At 42.0% G+C, this 22,720-nt stretch overlaps 1 protein-coding gene across 8 annotated transcripts in view; it reads left to right on the top strand.

Annotated features, from left to right (window-relative positions):
- Positions 1-22,720, top strand: part of TBC1D5 (TBC1 domain family member 5) — a 503,676-nt gene that overhangs the window by 19,540 nt on the left and 461,416 nt on the right. The window lies entirely within an intron of this gene.

The raw sequence follows: 22,720 nt of genomic DNA on the forward strand, positions 1-22,720 counted from the left end.
GTGTTACATTTTAACTAACATCTCTCATTTGCTATGACCAGACTACTACTAACATCAGTAATCAGATTAACCTCCAAGTAAATGAAAAAATTGAGTACTAATTCTGGTTTTTTCCAAGCCAGTGAGAAATTACCTCTCAAAGCCCTGAGCTACAATTTTTAATGATTTCATCATTATATGGTATTAGGAACAGACAGGAATAAAATAGCTGCCGTTTGACTTGGGTCCAATTTTCAATATATAGCTAAGGATTTTGATTGGTAAAGGTAATAGTTACACCAATTTATATTGCTGTTTATTTTGCTGAAATTTTCAAGAACAGAAATATACTTTTAACTCCAAAATGCTTTTGTAGCAGCCAGCACAACTTTCTTGTTTTCTAACAATTCATCACTGTACCTAGCTGCTTTATTCAACAAATATTATGGCTGTCTGGGTCTAGACTGACGTGTTAACTTCTTTGCTGCACCTCTTGGGACTGGGGTTTCCCCAGTTCTCTTGCCTTTGACAATGCTCACATTTTTTCCTCTCCCGTTGATTTGGCATTCTCTGGAATTAAAGATGGGTTTCCTTTCGGTTGTTTTCAGTCTCTACTACCAATATTGGATACCTTAACATAGTTTTTGGAATTTAAATTTAAGGGGATATTACCAAAAATAAAGTGTTAGGTTATCCCTGTGATGAGCAACCATAGCTGTCTCTGAATTTAGTAACAATCTGTTGATTTAGCAAGTTGAAAATGTTACATAGCAGTAAGCGCTGTCCCTCCTAATAGCAGCATGTTGTGTCTTAACATCTGTCTCAGTCTTTTATGACTGATCAAGCTGTGCCCATGGTCACTGGCTGTCAGTTTTGCCTTGACTTGTCTCCTTGTGTAGCCAGAAGCCCTCTGTTTTTAATTCTCTGAGGGCTTTATTAGCCCAGGTGTTAAGTCTTCATTAGCTTGTTGTGTATTATGTTGGCCTTTAATTCAAATATCCTTACACAATTACATGTAACAACAGATTTAATTAAGTCCATGCCTATTTTGTTTGGCTCCACTACTTCGTTATAAAGTCACCCGTGTGTGCAGGGCAAGGTTTTTTATTTGCCCATTTTAAAAGATGCTTTAAATGTGTATTTTAGACTTTTAAATTGGATACCTTACACATAATTACTAATTAAAGTCAACATAATTACCTTTGATGCTTTGTATCCAATTGAAGAGTCTTCATCCCAACTTGGTGTCTAAGTATTCCTGTTTTAGGAGTGTGTCTCTGATTGGATAACATACACTGCATAGATGCAATAACAAAATTACAATAGTTTAATATTAATTCTGGGTTATTGGATAGTCGAGGCACCAGCTGTCACAAATATTCATTGATCTGCTTCATTGTGAAAAACAAAATTATATCAGACAGCTTTGTTACAGCAGGTAAAATGGTTCTTTCTCAAAAGCAGAACTGAGCGATCATCAGTAAAGTTTTCAGATTTACAGTAATAAGAAATCTTGGCGCACTTAATGTTGGACTTGACTTTATTTAGAAATTTAGCTTGCACATTTCAGTTTTACAGCTCTTCAGCTTACTCACTTTAAATAGTTGTTACGGAAAACAAGTCAGGAATGTTGGTTCCAGGAATCTCTGGAATCTTAGATCCAACATTAAGAAAAATGACTGCGGATGGCAGGGAAATGGAGATACAAATGCCAATAACTAAACATACACCTATCCTGTCAAAAATCTTAAATGATTTAATTGTCTTGATTTACTTTATTTTGTCATGTGAATAGAAAATTGAGCAAATTTCTTCTTGCAGTATCATTCGAGATTGGTATTCATATAGTGCTGCTTTTGACCCTGAAGTTAATCCCTCATCACGAATGTTAAAGAACATTGATTACATTTTCTAAGGTGATGTATTTTGCCTTGGTAAAAAAACCGAACGATTAGAAACTACACTGTAAAAAATTGTGTGGACATCATTTCTGCTGTTTATATTTGACTTTGCTTCATGTTTAGTTTTTGTTCTTTAGATGATTTCATTAGCTATTTTTAAAAATAGTCATTTGTACTGCATGTAAAACATAAGGTTAAAATGAAATGAATTCCTCTAATGGAGTGGAGCTCTGGATAGGTGCCTTATAAATAATAAATAAAATAATACTGTCTCTTTCTGACAATCATATGATTTCATAAAATTAGTTTACTGTGAAGTACAGCATTTGATACTATACATGACTCAAAAGATGAAGCTTGTACAGTGGGAATAGAAAATTACTTCTGCACAGTTTATTTTTTAACATAGACATTTCATCTCACTGAATATATTTGGTTGCCATAGACTTTCTCCAATATTGGAGATCCTTTTTTTCTGTGTTGCCTTGTTTTGCTGTTCTCGTGACATTTTGTCATTGATAAGGAAATTAATTGACCTGACAGGGGTCAGACAAAATATCTGTTGTTCTCCCATATGTTTTGCAGTATGTCAAACAATACACTTGTTATTGTTATGGATTCTTATATAAAATGGATAATAGTGCTAGCATGGTTAAGTGGAGTAATGCATTACCTTCTGGATGCCTGCTGAGTAAGCACTTAGTTCATGAAGTCGAACATTGCCGTCCTAGGTTTCAGATTGTTTGAGATTTGTTCCAGGAAGGGAAAATGGGTCTGTTCTTATAGGCGTGGAGTCATGAATGGCATTGCTGCTGACTTCAGCAGTTGAAAAGCCACCATTTAAATAAACTTTGAACTAACTGTTCAATATAATTACAATCAATATATATTTACTAAGAGGCTTGAGAGGGAGGGTGAGTGTGGAGCATACCAGGCAGTTATCAAGTTAAGCCACTTTCTCTTCATTGCTACTGCCTTTGTTTCTGTTCCTTGTTTATATGTTTTTATTGATTTTTGGTCTAGAGGCAGTGGTGGTTGAAATGTGTTTAATGTGTACCAATTAGTTATTTGCCTTATAGGTTAATATTTTGTTCCAAATGCAGTGAAATTTAAAAAATAGAATCCATTTCAGTTTTTCTATTTCAAATAAGTAGTAGCAAGAATACTACTGAAAAAGGTTGAATGAACAATACATGCATTTCCTAAAGAATAAAGAAGAGATGGTCAGAACTATATAGAGCCTTGAAACTGATTATAGGAAATTTGAGCTTGATGTGCCATGGGAACTAAGGGAAGAATTTGAAGAGAGCAAGTCATATGCTCAAAGTGATGACCAGGAGATATAATTATCTTTGTGGCTACATTTTTTTAGGAATAGGAATGGGGTGAAATGGGTGTTGTGGCGGCTAGTGAGGAAAAGGTTAGAATAAGTAGAAGTGACAAAGACCTGCCTGATGGTTTTATCTGTGTGGATCAAGGAAGATGTAGATCTTACAAATGTAATGAATGAAGTTGCAAGACTGGGATGCTGTCTGGAGGTGTGAGGACAGAGGGGGCTAGGGGGAGTTTCAGGTGACCTCTTGGGTTATAGGCCTCAAAGACACACACAGGATGATGGTATGCGCACAATGAGAACTTGTGAGGCTTGGGGAGAGGAGATTTTGTAGGAAAAATCATGTTTTGCTGTTAAGTTTGAGTTGATGGTAGTAAACCCAACAGTATATTTTATGGATGTTACCTTTTTAGCAGGATGAATTTAGATTGCATTTGTTTCAGGGAAGTATCTGATTTTGAAACGTTTAAAGGACACCTTCAAAATTTTGCCAAAGATTTCATCTGAGAATCAGAGTACGCATAAATGCAGGAATTCAGTCTTTGGAGTAGTTTTTGGGGGGATGCAAGAAAAAAATTAAGCAAGTGGCTAAAACTTTAATTTACAGTTAATATTTTGAATCTTGTTTATTAATGATATTGGCTTTTAAGTGACAAAACCGTAAAAGTAAGGCTAGTAGGTTAAACCAGTATCATAGACTGGTTTCCGATCCTGACGTTCATAGGCCTTGGTCTTACACGTTCATCTTAACTTTTTCCCACTAAGATTAAGAATTTCCACAAATATACCATGACTTCTGGCATCAATAAATTCATTGAGGAAGAAAGGTGGAGTATGTCTCAGAGCATTGGGTAAGATTTTACGTTTGGATTTGAAGAGACTGACTCATTTTATATATGTAGTCAATGATCAGTACAATTATTTGAGACTTGACTTTTTTGTTCAATGTGCTTGACAGAAGAAAATGCAGCCAGCCTTGTCAGGCTTTTTTGTTGTTTAAGTTCAGCTCTTTGACTCACTGACACTATAATGAGGCATAAACAAGCACCCTTTCTTTGAGTTTATAATGTCTAGTAGATTCCTAAATTAATAGTACTTGTTTAATAGTTATTAAACCATGTCGCTTTAGTAAGATTTATGATTGTACACGTGAACATGGAATAGTTTGCTTATCAAATAAGATTACTTAAATTATTTGCTTGCACCTATTCACTTGAAGTATAGCCCCACTAGCAGTGCATGACATATCTGTGCTACTACATCCTTTTGGGTTCTCTATACACTTTTTTTGAACTCTGTGCAAAAGGAGCCCACATAGGAAGGCAGAGTTATGCGGCTGTTGCTCCTGATGAGCAAGCTAATCTGAGTGTCGGCCTAGTGGACTCAAAGCTGGATTGGCTCCAGGCTTGTTAAGACTTCACAACTACCAACTGCTTAGAATCCTTCTCTAGTAGTGAGACATGAAAAAAAGTAGTGTCGGGGAAGGGAACATTTGGGTTTTGCGGTGTGAGGTCAATGTCCATTCATACTTAATTCCAAGTTGCCTTCATCTGGTGCTTATTGCTCTGAACTGGGGGCTTCCTCCAAGAACCCTCTTCCCCACTTCTTTATGCTCCCTGTTCTTTGGGAGTTATCTTCTCTGCTTCATGCTGTCCCTTACGGAGGGGTTCCTCCTCATTCCTCATATCTTCTGGTTCTGCCCTCAACTGTTCCTGGCATCCAACTGCTTGCCAGTTGCTGACTATCTCTGCACCATTATGCCTTCTTCCATGTCTAGTCACTCGTTTTGCACCATCCTATTTCTTCCCATCCCCAGTCAGCCTATCCCTTCATTCCCTTTCCCATGTGTGTGTCTCACTAAACACACTGGTTTTGGGAATATTGTTAGTTGCTGCTGATCCAGAGCAGCAACATACAATTTTGATCAAAATCATGGAGAAGTAATGGGGGTAGGATATGTACACTCCCTTATGTCCATTCCGCTTCCCTACATTGGATTCCACCACACTTCTATATTTTTGTCCCTCTCCACCCTCCCCAAAAATCCTTTGTGCTTTCATTATCTTATTTTGTTTCTTTACCTGGTTGCAGTAATCCTTTCTTTCCCCACCTATCTACTCATCACACATACACCCATGTTCTGATTCACTCTCATAGGACTTAAAATTTTTGCCAAATACTGAATAAACAAGGACTCTCTGGTGTTCAGGGGCAGCATGCAGGTTAGAAGCTAAGCCTCCTCTTTTCCACTGTTGCTGGAAAAGAGGACGAAGCTTGTATTTTTACCTCTGTCCTAGGAATTACTAAGGGACACTCTCCATTGAGTAGGTACGATAAATACGAAGCCTCCAACCCCTTTGGCTGTTAAAAGGAAGAAGGGATGTTCTTTGTTTTCCCTCCTTTCATCATCTTTACTGAAAAATCCATGGAGAGTGATAGAAGCTAGTAGAGTCTTGAATTCAAATTTAGTTTCTAATGAAATGAGTTTGATCTTAATCTATTCCTGAATGGACACCACATAATTTACTGGTGGTGGTGATCTCTATTTAAGAGGTCCAGAATAGCTTGGATATTTCAAGTTGAGAGAAAGGTACATTCACATAATTATCTGAGGAAACTTACACAGCTCACACTATGCCAGTCTCAAACCATTGCAGGTAGGCCCTCAGTTCACTTTTTAAAAACACATTTGTAGAGTAAATATTAATACAAATATTTATTAAAAGCAAACTGATTTTGTTAAATTAGAAAAGCTTAGGAAAATTCATCTTGCTTGTTCACCTGGGAAGAAATAAAGGTCAAGTAAAATATTAATTTTTTTCTTCATTTTCATGGAAAAGGTGGACAGGTTTTGTGCCTGGGCTGCCAACTTTTCAATAATTTGGTAAGGCAACAGAGAAGTCTATAGGGAGAGGAGGAGGTAAAGCTTTTTCTGCCCCCTCCCCCTGGCCAAGATATTGCTGTCCATCTTATAAAGTGAAGCATTACACACTTTTTCCTCTGTGGCAAAACATTTTTCCCTGATGAACTGGAAAAATGTGTAACAAAACTGTTATGATCATTTATAAAAACTTAGTAGAATTTATAAGATTTTAACCAGGGTTTAAAAGAATTGATTTAATCATAGATTTCCACATAAAAATGCATTCTTGTTGGTTGTTAGAACTTTAATACATATTCGTCACAACTCCGAGATAGATGTAGGTTTCATTTTTAGAAGGTACACACTATACATTTGTAAAGTGATTTATTTTGAAAACTTTTCAGATTAGTTTTACAACTATGTCAGAAAATGAATGATTGTTTGGTTATTTCATTTACCAAAGGTAATTGAAGCGGATATTTATGAAGTCATTGGGAGGTGAACTACCTCCAGTTCAACAGGTTAATCATTAATATTTGGAGGATTTTCTTGCCATCCTGTATTAGGAGAACATCACCAGACAGACATTTAAATTGTTTTATTTAACTAAAACAACAACATTATGTATTCTGGATTTTTTCTTCAACAGCAAACATATAATATTTTAACAAAACAAGCATATTAATTTTTGAATTTAGCTAAACATTCAAGTTTTTTAAAATCAGCTTTGTTTTTGTTAAAATTGTTTTTAACTAAAATAGTTAAATGAAATATTAAATTGCCAGGTCAACATGAGAAACTTAAAATATTGGCTTCTGCAGCTAACTCAGTCATCTTCACCTTCATTTTTCTGTTGTTCATAATCTGGAAAAGAAAAACAGGCTTTCCTACTTTTTCAGGTCCCAAACAATTTCTCAATTTTGAATAAATTAGTCAAAAGGAAGAAAATATTCTTTCTACACCAGCAGAAGAAGCTATTGCTGTTAAAAGTGAGATTATCACTTCAACAGTCTCTGAATCCAAGTGCTTAAGTGACTTCCACCAGTTCACTGGTGTGATTTACTTTAAATCATCATCAGCAAACATCTATTTCTTGAATGGTTCACCCTTAGCTCTGAAGTTTATTATAGTTTGAATTATGGAGGGATGATTGCTGAATGTCCATGTCATAGCCAACTCCTCTTCTTCAGCAGTTAAGGTTTGACCCTGGTACTGAGTATTGAGAATATTTGCAAGAAATTGAGCTGGAGATAGTGCTTGTCCCATTTGTGTTTTTTATGCTTGTAATTTAATTCTGTCACTGCATATTTCTCTTTCTAAGATCTTACTGAGTTTGTTCCAAATTTCAACAGCATCAGCAATAAAACAGCTATTTCCCTGCATTTTGTTCAAGGCTACCGAAATAGGCTTCAGGGTAGTCAGCATCTGTTCAACATTTCTCTTAAGCCCAATGTTGAGAACTTTGGCTATGACAGTACCATCTATTTTTTTCACAATTTTGTTCACAAACTGTCATCAGATTAGGCCAGTTCTTGATACAGTGCTCAAAACAATCCACTACTGAGTTCCATCGCAGGCCTTGTGGGAGAGTTAGCTTGGTTCCTCCCACTTTTTTCAGAGCAGCTGCTGCAAAGTGGTTGTTGTGGAATTATTTTTCAATTTCAACAACATTAGCCTTTATTTCTGGAACACTGAAGTCTTTGGCTACAAGGTGCATCAAATGAGCACTGCAACCGTATGTTACTAGCTTGGGACTCTCTTCACTTCTAAATTTCTTCTCATCTTGGATATATTTGCAGCATTGTCTGTGACCAAGCTGCATACTAGACATTAGAATTTTTTTCACAATTTGTTATAGCTTTTACTGCTGCTACTTGTAAGTATTCTGCTGTGTGTGCATTTCCTGATGTATCAATTGTTTCCGTAAGGAAGACATTCCCTTCTTCTGTTGTCACAAGCACCTACAACAGGATCATTGTAGACATTGCTCCACCTATCAAAACTCAGGTTAACAATTTCACCCTCTAGACCTTTTGAACACTGCTCAATTTCTCTTTCATACACTTTATCCAGCAATTTGCCTGCAACATCTGCGCTGTTGGGTGGACTGTATCCTGGTCTTAATGACTGAACCATGTTAATGAAGTGTAGGTTCTCAATCATACGGAAAGGAGAGTTTGTTGCATAAACAAACCGGGCAGTTTTTTCATCAATTACCTCTTTTTGTAATCTGCTGGTTCTTATCACAAACTTATCTGTGGTTGTTTCTGGATGATGGATTTTTTTTTCTTTTTGCTATAGTGGATATATTGTGGCTATGTGACTTTCATGATGTGCCTGAAACACTATCATTGACAGATAACTCTGAAACTATAGGAAATGATGGTAATCTTGAAGGTGGATAGTCTTCGGAAACCTGTATGTTGAGGATGGATTCTCCTAAACAAAATAAGTCAGTGCAGTTACTTAATTATTATTACCATACTGCTCATTTAGTATTACTCATTGCATTCACTGACACTCAGTACTACTTTAAAGATGAAATTGTAAAAGCAAGCTCTGCCTATTTCAGCTATTTATTTTTTTTATCACAATTGCATCTAAAATGATAGTACCATAGAGTAACAACTATATTTTTTGCTCAAACATGAGAATTCAAGAATAGTCCAGAAGGAAGACAGGCAGTCCTCATGAAAGAAGTATGAATTAAAAATGTTTACCAACCTGAAGATCCTGCATGTTCAGACATGTTCCTTTCATCATCTTCAAGGCAGCTTCCTCCTGAGAGGGAACACTTCTCATGGTGTTGTTTCATTCGGGCAATCAGGCCTTGCATTTCTTTGTTGCAGTGTTTGCATTTTGCATGCATGCCTGTCTTACCCACAGGTAGAGGAACTTAATTAAAATATTCCCAAACTGGGTCTCTTTTACAGCCTGCTGCCATTATAGGTTTTCGTTTCTAGTCAGAGAATGGTATGGTAGATCTCAAATCAATGAAGGCTACACTCAGAGAGACCTAAGACTACTGGAATATGCTGCTCAAACAGTTTCACTTTTGTTTCTACTGCCTGCCCTTCCTTTCTCACATTTATCTCCAGACTACTTCTCCTTGTCCAGATCTATTCCGCCCCCAACAATCTTCTATTCATTGCACTTTTTGAAACTTTGCACTTTTATAGAGAGATAAGGGATTGCCTCTGTATACACAAATTTGCAGAGGGACAATAGGATTGAGGTCTGTTATTTCTTACCTCTATATATTTATTTTAAAACATTTTTGTTGTTAACAAGCATGTTATCTCTGGAGACACAACTCCACAGTTTGAGAACTGCAAAATGAAGCATCTCTGATGTTATCTTCTAGACTGAGCACTGAGTCCCATTGGGTAGATAAAAAAAATTAACCTAAATAATCTATACAGAAGCCCCTGAAACCCCATAGGATTGGGTCCATAATCCATGAACTATTGGAACTCATTTACAAAACTTTTCTCTTAAACATTACATGAATATATTGTCTCATACTATAGAATTAGAATTTATAATCCCTATTCCATGATGAGACATTATAGCTCAAAGATATGTCTTAATTAAAACTATCTTTAGATAGTTTTACCTGAGAAGTATTTTATCAAAAAATCTGTTTTTTTTTAATTTAAAAAAAAATCATTGATTTTTATCCATCCTGATTTTAACACATACTATCATGGATGCTTAGTATTATATGTAACAATTCTTTGTTTCTCTGATTTTCCATTCCATTGATAAATGTTAATAAGTAAGGGGTCAAAAGCTTGAAGAAATTACAAAGCATAAATTGGAGCTCTCCAAATATTTATTAGTAATCTTAAAGATAATGTATTAAATCAAAGGGGAAAATGCAACTTTGTGTATAGATTTCTGTTTTCAGTTGAAACTGAAATCAGCCAATGAATCATGCTGAACATAGTTAACGATAATTACTTTAAAAAAGCAGTGTTACAGGTGTGATCTGTCAACAGTCAGCAATTAATCCCTGTAACAATGCTGCTATTCAGGCCATTTTGAGTGTCCATTGGACTATGTGAATAGGAGTTGTGATTTGGAGTTGGCACAGAGAAACTGGGTGTTTTGTTGAACAGGGGTAAAATACTCTGTTTCTGGTTCCAGTTGTCTCCAACCTTTTTCTCCTTGGTGGCATAAGTTTAGGTAACAGATATTTGTTGCTAGTGCAGTTTATAGAAACACAATTAGTAATCTGAAACATTTTACCCAATTTAAAGCTGTCTCACACAATTTATTTTCATTAATGCTTTTTGTTTTTTTCCCACTATAAGAACTTCATTCTTCAGTATCTGATCCTATTAATGAATGAATTGGACTCTGCTCAAACTCCATGTTACATAGTGGACAGAAAATAGCCTGATGCACTACCATTATTTTATGTAAAATATTAATTTCTCTTAATGGGAGATTTTGCTTTATTTAAAGGCATGTAAATATTAGAGGGTTGACAGAATGAGATGTAGCCTAAAATGGCAAAAAGCATATTCATAATCACACACATATGCAAAAAAACATTAAAGGAACACAAAGGTTATGTATTCTATTTAAACACAGACTGCAAATGTTCTCATAGCAACTTTAATTAGTTCTCAGTGCATACAGTTGTGATGCTTCCAGGAGTACCCAGGGTTGAGTGGCACCTTGCTACTGTCTGTGCCTGCTATTGAACAACTCTCTGACTCCACCAGCCTCTGGCAACTTAAGCCCTATTTTACGGGTTAGTGGTAGGCACATACACACTCCCAAATCTTCCAACCATTGCTCTGGAGTCCTCAACTTCTCTTCTACTGAATGTTCACAGAACTCTCAGATTCCCTATTTCTGAAGGAATAGTATACACCAACTTACAAGATTTAACTCAGGATCACCACTCTGCTTAACACACAGCACTTAGATTTGTTTGCAGTGAAAACAAGAATGTTTATCATCAAAGAACAGAGATTCAAACGACTGTAAGAAAGAACAAAAACCGATCACACTGGGTCAGATCAATGGTCCATTTAGCCTAGTATCCTGTCTTCCCATAGTGGCCAATGCCACACGCTTCAGAGGGAATGAACAGAACAGGGAAATCATCAAGTGATCCATCCCGTTTTCCACTCCCAGATTCTGGGAATCAGAGGCCAGGGACACCCAGAACATGGGGTTGCATCCCTGACCATCTTGGCTAATAGCCATTGATGGAGCTATCCTTCATGAACTTATCTACAGTAGTTCTTTTTTGAACTCTGTTAGTTTTGTTCTTCACAACATCCCCTGACAACAAATTCCCCAGGTTGACTGTGCATTCGGTGAAGAAGTATTTCTTTGTCGTCGTCATCAAACCTGCCTGTTAATTTCACTGGGTGACCCCTGGTTCTTGTGTTATGGGAAGGAGTAAATAACACTTGCTTATTCACTTTCTCCACACCAGTCATGATTTTATAGACCTCTATCATATCCCCTCTTAGGGCTTGTCTTCACTATCACGCTAAATCGGGAGAGTGTCTCCTGCTGACATAGCGCAGTGCAGACTTTAAGTCCATGTAAGTTACGTTGCTCAAGGGTTTTTTTTCCACACCCAGAGTGATGTAATTTACATCGACTTAAATGGTAGTGTAGACAAGCCCTTAGTCATCTCTTTTCTAAACTGAAAAGTGCTAGTCTTAATCTCTCCTTTTACGGAATCTATTCCATACCCTTAATGGTTTTTGTTGCCATTTTCTGTACCTTTTCCAATTTTTATATATATCTTTTTTGAGGTGGGGTGACCAGAACTGTATGCAGTATTCAAGATGTGGGACTATTGGAAACAAAGGATTACACATAAAACAATCATAACCCTTTTTTTTAAATTTTAAGTGCTTAAACTTAATTCACAAGATACTCCCGTTTCTTACAGGGAAGTCCTTTTCTCATCTCTTACAAGTCCTTTTCTCAGCATTTTCAGCCAGGACGGCTGAGATTCCCTTTTATAAGAATAAAGCTTCTAGTAGTTTGTCTTCACACACTGAGTTCAGAGCCACTTTTTTTTATTAGTTTAAAAACCTCAAACAGTGTCTTTAATAAAAAAAAAGTAGAAATGAGTTTTTATAGACTGTCTCATAATCTGAAAACTCAGTAGTTTGCCAGCCTCCATTACCTTTCTGCATTTCATGATTTATTCTATTTAAGAATATATAATCTTAATGTAACATTGGTTTTTATGTTATTTTGCATTTCATTCCCTAGTTTTTATGTTAGAGAGAGAAACTTCTCATGTATGTTAGCATTCAAATTTCTCCAACTAGGTTTTGATGTTCATGCACTTCTTGGAAATAAATGATATTCTGGAGGACAAAACTCACTGCCCAGGGAGGGGAATGGAATGATGAAAGGGGTATTCATATATTTCTGTCCTGTTGGGTTGAGGGCATCAGCACATCCAAAAAAGCAAAAGACGAGAATTATCAATTTATTAACGGATTCATAAATAGAAAATATTTGAAAAAAATCTGATATAATACTTGATCTTTTGCAGTACTTCTTTAACGGGTCAGTTGCATGTGACAGAGTTTAAGTGTAGGCATGTTCCCTGAGTTTGTTTTAAGAGAGACCCTAATTTGTAAGAGAAACTTCTTGATGCCACCAGTAAGTTAGACACAGATGATAATATTCTTCCTCAAGAATACAGGTTTTTCCTCTTATTTTTCTTTCTCATACTTAAATAATTTTTCTGTTTCCCATTTATAATGGCTAGAATAAAGAAATGTATTGCTATGTGACTGATGTCTCTTTCAGTTTTGTGGGGCACAGCATTTTGTTTTAGCCATTTATTTCTTTATGCAAGGCTCCACTTAATCAGAGCTCCAGTGCAGTTGATTAACTAGAAGGAATTGCTAAACCCTACATGAGCATTTTCATCTTTTGCAGACAAAAATGTTTCCCTCCTTTATATTGAATGTTGGGGCACTCATCTTTGCTCCTTGCTACCATAAGAGGCCCCAGATTTGATGGTGTCAAATTTTGAAATTCAGACCATCCATACAAGTGGTTTGTGTTGATGTAGTTCTCCCATTGTAGTGGATGAAACCAACTTGTTCACTGTGTGCCAATGAGGGTGGCTGTTTTGATGAATATGGAAAAAGTGTATTAGTCCAGTGCTTTGTTCCATTCCTCTAATTTATGACACATAATAATGGATGATGAATGAGATAGCCAAAACATTGATAGATTATCTTAAAAGGTATACTAAATCAAAGAGGAGGAGACTAAGAAAATAATCTTATAATGCCTCCAAGAAAAGTAAGCTAGTTCCAGCGTTATTTATTCAGCAACATGCAAAAAGTCACGGAGAGAAACTTTGAAAGGGAACTGCTGCAGTTAGTGAAACAGTAACATAACTCAGCATTCCACATGTGGATTTTATGTCACTTTAAGTGCCAAGAATTTTAAAGGGACAGGGTACAGGTTGAAGTAATTTCCATGTATTTAATGGTTTCTGATGTCTTAAAATGTAGAACTTAAGTGTTCAAATAACTGTTCCGCTTCACAGATGCAGTATGTCCCTCCTCTGCCCTGCATTCATTCCTACTAATGGTGAAAAAGGCAGCAGTTTTCTGGTATTTACAGGTTTACATTAGCTATTCTGGTGACATAGGGCTATGCATTGTTCTGGGAAACTCCTGTTCCATAGAGGAACAGAATTTGATACAGTTAAACTGTTGCTATATTTTCATATTTAATGTTAGTAAATGTGGGGACACTTAGTGTATTTTACAATGATGGATAAGATTTAGAAATGAAGTGAAAAATGTTGCTGTTTTTAGAGGTGATAAAGCAGTCTGAATGTATCCTTGTTTAGTAATGGTTTCAGCTTTACTTAACTTTTAGAGCAGCGGTGGGCAAACTATGGCCCGGGGTCCGTATCCGGCCCTTCAGACATTTTAATCTGGCCCTTGAGCTCTCACCGGGGAGTGGGGTTGGGGGCTTGACCTGCTCCACATGCGCTGTGGCTCCCGGAAGCAGCAACATGTTCCCCTCCCCCCCTTCCTATGTGTAGGGGCAGCCAGGAGGCTCTGCACGCTGCCCTCCCCCAAGCACCACCCCCGTAGCTCCCATGGGCCAGTTCCTGCGGACAAGGGGGAGCCCTGATCCCCTTCCTGCCCTCTGAACCCCTCAGTCCCAGCCCAGAGCACTCTCCTGTACCCCCAACCCCTCATCCCCACCCCAGAGCCTGCATCCCCAGCTGGAGCCCTTACCCCTGCACCCCAACCCCCTGCCCCAGCCCGGAGCCCCGTCCCACACCCTGAACTCATTTCTGGCCCCACGCCAGAGACCTTACCCCCAGCCGGAGCCTTTACCCCCTCCTTCACCCCAACCCCCAATTTCATGAGCATTCATGGCCTGCTATACAATTTCTATACCCAGATGTGGCCCTCGGTCCAAAAAGTTTGCCCACCCCTGTTTTAGAGGGACTAACTTTTTTTCTTCTCCCCCAGCAACAGTTTTCTTAATGTTCACTCATACATTAAGACGCTAATCAGCTATTACTCTGAATTCCTGTGAAGCCTGACTTTTTCCCTCTAGTTACTTTTGAAGAACATTTAACTTTTGACCACCTCCCATAATCTCCAGCTACTACAATCATGTTCTATTTAGGTTCTGATACTGTACTCTTTATTTTAGTATCAGAGTATCTGCCACATCCTTTGGAGGGCTCAAACCACCAAGCTGCTATTCACAACTGAATGTACTTGGCCTATGCACCACAGACACACAACACCCACCTCCAGGTTGTTCTAGTTTGTGTATAGAAGAAAGGGAAAGGAAATTCATTTCTGTCTCTCACAGAGCCTATCTCAAAACACAAGATTTTGCTTCCTTGTGCTAGTGAAAAATATATATAGATACAGTAGATATATAAAATGCTCATAAAACTATTACAATTAATGTTTTTGAAATAATAGTTAACAAATTTAATAATTAAAAATAAAGACCACATACTTGTAGAATTGACTGCTTCAGGTAAATTATCTGTTTTTATATTTGTTCCCTTTATATGACAAAACTGTGAGAGTATCTGATTGTTCCCTGTATCAGGGCAATTTTAACTGAGATGTATGAAAAATGTAATTTTAAAACCATTTTGAGACTAAATAACTTGCATCCACTTGCAGACTTTAAACTCTTTTTTTGTTTGTTTGTTCTCTCTCTATTTTTTTTTCCTTGAGCATCAGTGACCAAAAGCGACCATAGTGCTCTGGATGATGCCTTACTACTATTAAACTATTCATAATCTATAAAGACAAATGCAAAGTAATGCACTTAGGGAAAATCAAACACACACATACAAAATGGAGAATAAGTGGTTAGGTAGCAGTACTGAAAAAAAGGATCCCAGGTTATAATGGATCACAGACTGAATATGAGCCAACAGTGTGGTGGTGGTGCGAAAAAGGCAAATGCCATTCTGGGATGTGTTAATAGGACGCAAATGGTAAGCGTTCCACTCTACTTGTTGGCAGTTGGAGTATTATGGGCACCATACTTTAAGAAAGATTTGAACAAATTGGAGAAATTGAGGAGGAGAGCAACAAAAATACAAGGTTTAGAAAAAATGACCTGTGGAAAAAGTCTAGAGAAGAGATGGCTAAGGGAGCACAAATCTTCAAATATGTAAACAATTTTAAAGAGGATGGTGATTAATTGTTTTCCATGGCCGCTTAGGGTGAGACAAAAAGTAATGGTTTAGTTTGCCATAAGGGAGATGGTGTTGGAAACTTTGTAACTATAAGGATAGTTAAGCACTGGAACAGGCTATCTAGGAAAGTTGTGCAATCCCCATTGCTGGAGGTTAAGAAAAGGTTAGACAAACACCTATGCAAGATGGTAGATATTTGTAATCCTGTTTTAGCACAGGGAGATGGGGGTAGATAGCCTTTTGAGGTCCATTCCAGTCCTACATTTGTATGCTTCTGTAATGATTCTTGGGTGTCTTCTGTGAGAAAATAATGCAAGTTAAAAACCTACCATCATAAATTTTTGCTACCTGCATTATTTGTAGATTTCCCAAATTAAATTTGATCTGTCTTTCCTCTCCTCAATCCCTCTGTTTTTTATTCAATTGGGTCTGGAATTCTTCACATTCTTGGTTCTTTAACTTATAAATTGTCATTAGCAAGCTTCACCAATTTGCTTTCTACTACTTTTATCAAATCCATAATAAATACACTGGACATCACTTGTCTAAAGTCATTTCTAGTCCCCGATTTTCCCTCTGATGAGTAGTTGGTTAGTATACGTACACACACACAGTTTTTATTCTTCGAGTGATTGCTCATGTGTATTCCATAGTAAGTGTGCGTGCTTGCCACGTGCACTGGTGCCAGAAGTTTTTACCTTAGCAGTACCCGTACGGGGGGGGGACCCCTGCAGTGGTGCCTCTATATCGCGCTATAAGGGGAGCTGCGCACTCCCCCCACCCTCAGTTCCTTCTTGCTGCCAGTGAAGGTAGTCGGAACTTCGTGCTCCAGCCTTGCTGCAGCTTCTCTAGTTAGCCTTAGTAGTACAGTTCTTCAATAGTTAAATAGTTTCTCCAGTTAGTCTTCTGGGCTCGGGGCATGCCCTCTGCCCCAGGCTTCAAGTCATGCGACTCCTGTCGCAATTCTATGCCAAGAAGTGATCCGCACACGCAGTGTCTCCGCTGCTTGGGCGAGACCCACGTAAGTGAGCGCTGTAGGATCTGTAGATCTTTCAAACTGTGGACTAAGAGGGAGGGGACATTAGACTTCGCACTCTCCTAATGGAATCAACGCTGGCACCGACACGCCGAACGGATTCGGCGCCTAGCATCGCGTCTTTGGTACAGAGGGAAGTCCCCTCCACTAACTGGCACTGCTCCCCTTCAAAGAAGCAAGGGAAGACTCAGCGGCACCGAAAGATAGGGGTGAGGCTGGACCCAAGCTGGGCAGCCCGCGATCCCCCTCGGGACCCAGGCCTCCGACTCACATTGAGCGGAGCAGCCCGGTCCTGTCCGCACGTGCCTCCCCTGCAGTGAGGATGCCATCGACGCTGGAGGCGACACAGGCCGCGCATGACATTTTAACTCTCCCTGTACCTGGGGTGCCGCCTGAGACGGGCCTCCAGTCTTGAGGGAAGCCGCCACTGGGGTCACAACAACCCTCCCTGACGCAGCACAGTCCCTGCTCAGAGGACAGTTCGCCGCCTTGCTCGATGTGGTCTTCCTGCAGCTCACGCCAGCTCTCTATCCCGCTTAGGCTGACCCGATTACCGTCTGTGAGGGAGCCTCGGGGCTCCTCTACGCCCCACGACTGGGGACACAGGCACTAGGATAAGTGACGCCGACGCTCCTCCTCACGTCGAAACTACCGAAGCCGATCCCATCGCCACCAACGTAGACGCTCTGACTCGAGCTCCCACTCTACCAAACATCGCGCACAGGACTCATCTCGCGATTCACCGTCACCGAAGCGTCGTCGCTCCGGCCACCGGGGCTAGTACAGGAGCAGCACCTCGGACGGATACCGATCTTTGTCCTCCAGGTCCCAGTCACATGGACGGCACCGTTGCTTCCACGGTACCGTGCGATCATTGTCGACCTCCGCATCGGCACCCAGCCACCCGTCTCCAAGTTGTGCGCCTCTGTGAGAGCAAACTGCACCGCCCAGCACCCAAGTTGGTCAGTGGCACGGAACACTGTGGCAAGGGCAGTGGTGTCAATGGTCTCCGTGGCCACAGATCCCCACCCAGGCGAGACCCTGCTTGGTGGCCGGAGCGTCTCAGGCTCCTTCGGCCTCCCCTCCACGATAGAGGGAGAAATCAACAGGTCCCAAGCCAACGGCACCGCGCCCGGACTCTGACCGAGGGATTGACCCACTGGTACCATCCGCCCTAGGCTCCTTGCCGGCACCAGAGGATACCGTAGCGGCACCGCCGCCTGTCCCACAAGAGGACTTCAGGGATCACCAAGAGCTCCTCAAGCGGGTGGTGTCCAATCTCCAGCTCCAGGCTGAGGAGATGGAGGAGCCGTCTGACTCTCTCTTTAATGTACTGTCATCCTCGGCACCGGGGATGTGTGGCCCTACCTCTCCACCAGGGGGTAGCCAATATCTTGACTACCCTGTGGCAAACCCCAGCTTCCTTGGCCCCCATCTCCAAGAAAGCAGAGAGGAAATACTTTGTGCTGGCTAAGGGCCACGAATACTTGTACTCCCACCCGGCACCTAACTCCCTGGTGGTAGAGTTAGTTAACCACCGGGAACGTCACGGTCAGCCCGTGCCCATCCCTAAGGACAAAGATGCCAGGAGACTGGACATGTTTGGCAGGAAGGTTTATTCTTCGGCGAGTTTCCAGCTCAGGGTAGCCAATCACCAAGCCCTTCTAAGTCTATATGACTTCAATTTATAGTGTTCCCTACCAAAGTTCAAGCCTCTCCTCCCGGAGCGAGACAAAAAGGAGTTCAGGGCTCTGGTAGAGGAAGGAGCATCAGTGGCGAAAGCAGCCCTTCAGGTGGCATCAGATGCGGACGACACAGCAGCCTGTTCGATGGCCTCCGCCATATCCATGCGCAGGGCGTCGTGGCTTCTCCTGTCCGGACTGTCTGCAGAGTCCCAGTCCTTCATGCAGGACCTTCCCTTCGACGGGAAAGCGTTTGCAGACCAAACTGATGTCCGCCTGCATAGGATGAAAGACTCCCGTACAACCCTGCAAACCTTGGGCCTGTACATCCCTCTGGCGAAGGACAAACCTAGGCCGCAAGCTTCGGCTCCCCCTGCTAGGGGCAGATATGAGCTCCCGCGCAAGAGACCGAGGGAAGAGAGATGCAGGTCCTAGCGTCAGTCCCGTTCGGCTCCATGGCCTGGCCTCTCGAAGGGCAAAAGGCAGGGAAAGAGGCATTTTGACCCTTTGTGGGGGGGCGGCACCGGGCTTGTTGCCAGGGAGACTCCCCAGTTAATAAAGTTTGTGTTCTGCAACCGTTTATTTGCCTTCCGAATGGTGTGGTCCCGGATAACATCGGACCAGTGGGTCCTCAACACTATTTCCAAAGGCTACACCTTGCAGTTCACTTGACCCCCATCCCCTCACCCACCGCGCTGGGTGAGCCTCGGGGACCTGCAGCATGCCCGCCTCCTAGGGCAAGAGGTGGTGCACCGCTTCCACCTGGGGGCGGTGGAAAGGGTGCCGGTAGAATTTCGGAACAAGGGTGTCTATTTCTGGTATTTCCTGATCCCGAAGGCAAAAGGGAGGCTCAGGCCCATCTTAGACCTCCGGGATCTCAACTATTTTATGGTCTGCTACAGGTTCCCTATGGTATCCCTGGCCTCTGTCATTCCCTCCCTGGACCCGGGGGATTGGTTTGCAGCCCTGGATCTCCAGGATGCATACTTCCATATCCATATTTTTGAGGGACACAGGCGTTTCCTCCAATTCCTGGTTGGAGGGGGGCCATTACCAGTTCACGATCCTCCCGTTTGGCCTTTCCATGGCCCCCAGAGTTTTCACCAAATGCATGGCGGTGGTAGCAGTCTATCTCCGGAGGAAAGGGGTACAAATTTTCCCTTACCTGGACAACTGGCTTCTCAAGGGCAATTCTCGGTCCTGGGTACAGGCCCAGGTGGGACGACTTCTGTCCACATGCGCAGATCTCGACCAAGTGGTAAACGAGGCCTAGTCTACATTAGTCCCGGTTCAATGCATACAGTTCATAGGGGCTCTACTGGACTCATTAGAGGCCACAGCCTCTCTTCCCCAGGACAGGTTCGAGACCCTAAAAGGTTTCATCGCTTCAGTCACGGCCTTCCCAGTGACGACGGCGAGGGTGTGCCTTCAGATCCTCGGTCACATGGTGGCATGCACATCTGTGGTTCGCCATGCCAGGCTCAGAATGAGGCCCCTCCAGCTCTGGCTGGCCTCCCAGTATTCCCAGGCTCAGGACGGGCTGGACAAGGTTGTCACGATACCGTCCCAGGTAGTTGCTGCCCTACAATGATGGTCCCTCCCGTGCAACATGCTGCAAGGGGTCCCCTTCCAAGAAATCTCCCCCTCACTAGACCTGGTGTTGGATGCCTCGGACCTGGGCTGGGAAGCCCATATAGGGAATGTTCAAACCCAAGGGGGATGGTCGGCCTCAGAATTATCCCTACACATAAATGTCAAGGAGCTCAGGGCGATATGGCTGGCCTGTGTGGCCTTCAGCGGACGCCTTCACCAGAAGGTGGTCAGAGTCCCCACGGACAATACGGCTGCGATGTATTACATCAACAGACCAGGAGGAACACACTCCTCGGTCCTATGCCTGGAAGCCCTGAGCCTATAGGAGTTCTGTATAGCCCACGATATCTCCCTGCGAGCCTTCCACCTACCCGGCGCCCGCAATGTGCGGGCCAATCACCTCAGCAGGGTTTTTTCCCACCAGTACAAGTGGTCACTCCACTGGGAGGTCGCCCTACAGCTCTTCCAAGAGTGGGGAGTTCCCCGGGTCGACCTCTTTGCAACCGCCCAGAACCGACGCTGTCCCCAGTTCCGCTCCAGGGGAGGGGCGGGAAGGGGGATGATCTCGGACACCTTCCTCCTTTGGTGGTTGGGCCAACTCTTCTGTGCCTTCCCACCTTTCCCCCTGATAGGCAAAGTCCTGCAAAAAGTAAAAGCAGACAGGACGCGGTCATCCTTATAGCCCCGGATTGGGCCTGTCAACGCTGGTACGGGACCCTCCTGCAACTCCTAGTGGCTCCCTCGTGGAGGCTGCCGCTTCGCCCGGATCTCCTGTCCCAGGAAGGAGGATGCCTCCTCCACCCCAACCTGGCCGCGCTTCACCTGACAGCATGGTTACTCCGTGGTTAAATGAGGAGGAGGGGAGGTGTTCGGAGAATGTCAGAGTTCTGTTGGAAAGCAGAAAGCCATCCAAACGACGGACGTACCTAGCCAAATGGTCCAGGTTTTCTAGGTAGGTGGGAGAGCAGGGAACGTCCGCATCGCTTCAACTCATTCTTGATTATCTCTTGTCCCTTAGGACCCAAGGGCTAGCGCCTGCCTCTGTCAGGGTGCATTTGGCAGCCATATCGGCCTTCCATCCCCCGGTACAGGTCCGCTCGGTCTTTTCCCACCATATGATCTCCTGCTTTTTAAAGGGCCTGTATCGTTCATTTCCATATGCCCTGTCCCACAATGGGATCTAAACCTAGTGTTATTCCGCCTCACGGGTCCTCCCTTAGAACCCTTGGCCACGTGTTCCTGGTTCCACTTGTCATGGAAGGTAGCATTCCTTGTTGCTATCACATCAGCTCGTCGTGTCTCGGAGCTTAGGGCCTTGACCTCAGAACCCCAGTATACGTTCTTCCACAAGGATAAGGTCCAGCTTCTCCCACACCCTGCTTTTCTCCCGAAGATGGTCTCCGCCTTCCAGATGGATCAGGACATCTTCCTACCGGTACTTTGGCCTAAGCCCCATTCCTGGAACGAGGAACACCGCCTACACACGCTAGATGTGCATAGGGCACTGGCCTTTTACTTGGACCAGTCCAAAGGCCCATCTAGCCAGTATCCTGTTTTCTGACAGTGGCTGGTGCCAGATGTTTCAGAGGAAGTGAACACAACAGGGAAATTTATAGAGTGATCCATTCCCTGTCATCCAGTCCCAGCTTCTGGCAGTCAGAGGTTTAGGGATACCCAGGGGATGGGGTTACGTCCCTGATCATGTTGGCTAATAGCCATTGATGAAACTATCCTCCATAAACTTATCTTATTCATTCTTGAACCCCTTATACTTTTGGCTATTCTTATGAAGTTTTCTGCATTGCTTCCCTTGCCCCTTTGCCTCCTACCAACCTGCCAACTCACATCACTTTTGGTAAGAGAAAGAGGTGTTTCTCTCCATCCCCGTATCCCAGGTTGTGCCCAGATTTTGTGGGGTGTGCACATAGGTGCGTCTCAACCTGCCTCCCAAACTAGCTATTCTATCTTTAGGTTTTCCAGATTCTTGATGGGGTGATAAGTTAACCTTCAAGCTACTTCCTGTTTCTGGGAAAATCTTTATTTTTTTGCTCCCCAGCCTGTCCCAAGGATTCCTGAAAGGGCTGGTAGGGGTGCTCCTTGCCAATCCTCCCTACAGTCTTTCTACCATATGCTGTGCGTATGGGAGTGTAGGATGTTTCTTCCTAGATTTTCCTAATGCTGTCCGGGTCCTTTTGAAGATGACAGAATCTATTATCCTCCTTGATCCTTCTCTGGCCCTCTTAGAGCTGCTGGTCTTTAAAATAGCTGCAATCTCTGCTAGTTTAGGTGCCCCCAACGTAATGATGTACAAATGTATCTGAGCAGAGGAAGTGAGCCTCTACCTTGCAAAAACAGGAAGAAAGATAAGTAGGTAAATCCTGGGGCCCTTATGGTCCAAATTAAGCATTAATTAAGAACAAAGCACAGTTAAAAACCTAGCCACTTACCTTGACCCATTACTTTTATAAAACATACTGGTGAGTATAATTGTTCTTAACTCTACTGTAATTCATTAGTGAATATCACATTGCGACACAAACTTACAAATAGTAAATGAAGTCCTGTAGCTTAGTGGTACAGTGTAGAAACTCTAATTCTAGAGGCCCAGGATCAAGCCTGGTTCATTG

The sequence above is a fragment of the Mauremys mutica genome, chromosome 2 (assembly GCF_020497125.1).
Source record: "Mauremys mutica isolate MM-2020 ecotype Southern chromosome 2, ASM2049712v1, whole genome shotgun sequence".
Classification (NCBI taxonomy): Eukaryota; Metazoa; Chordata; order Testudines; family Geoemydidae; genus Mauremys; species Mauremys mutica.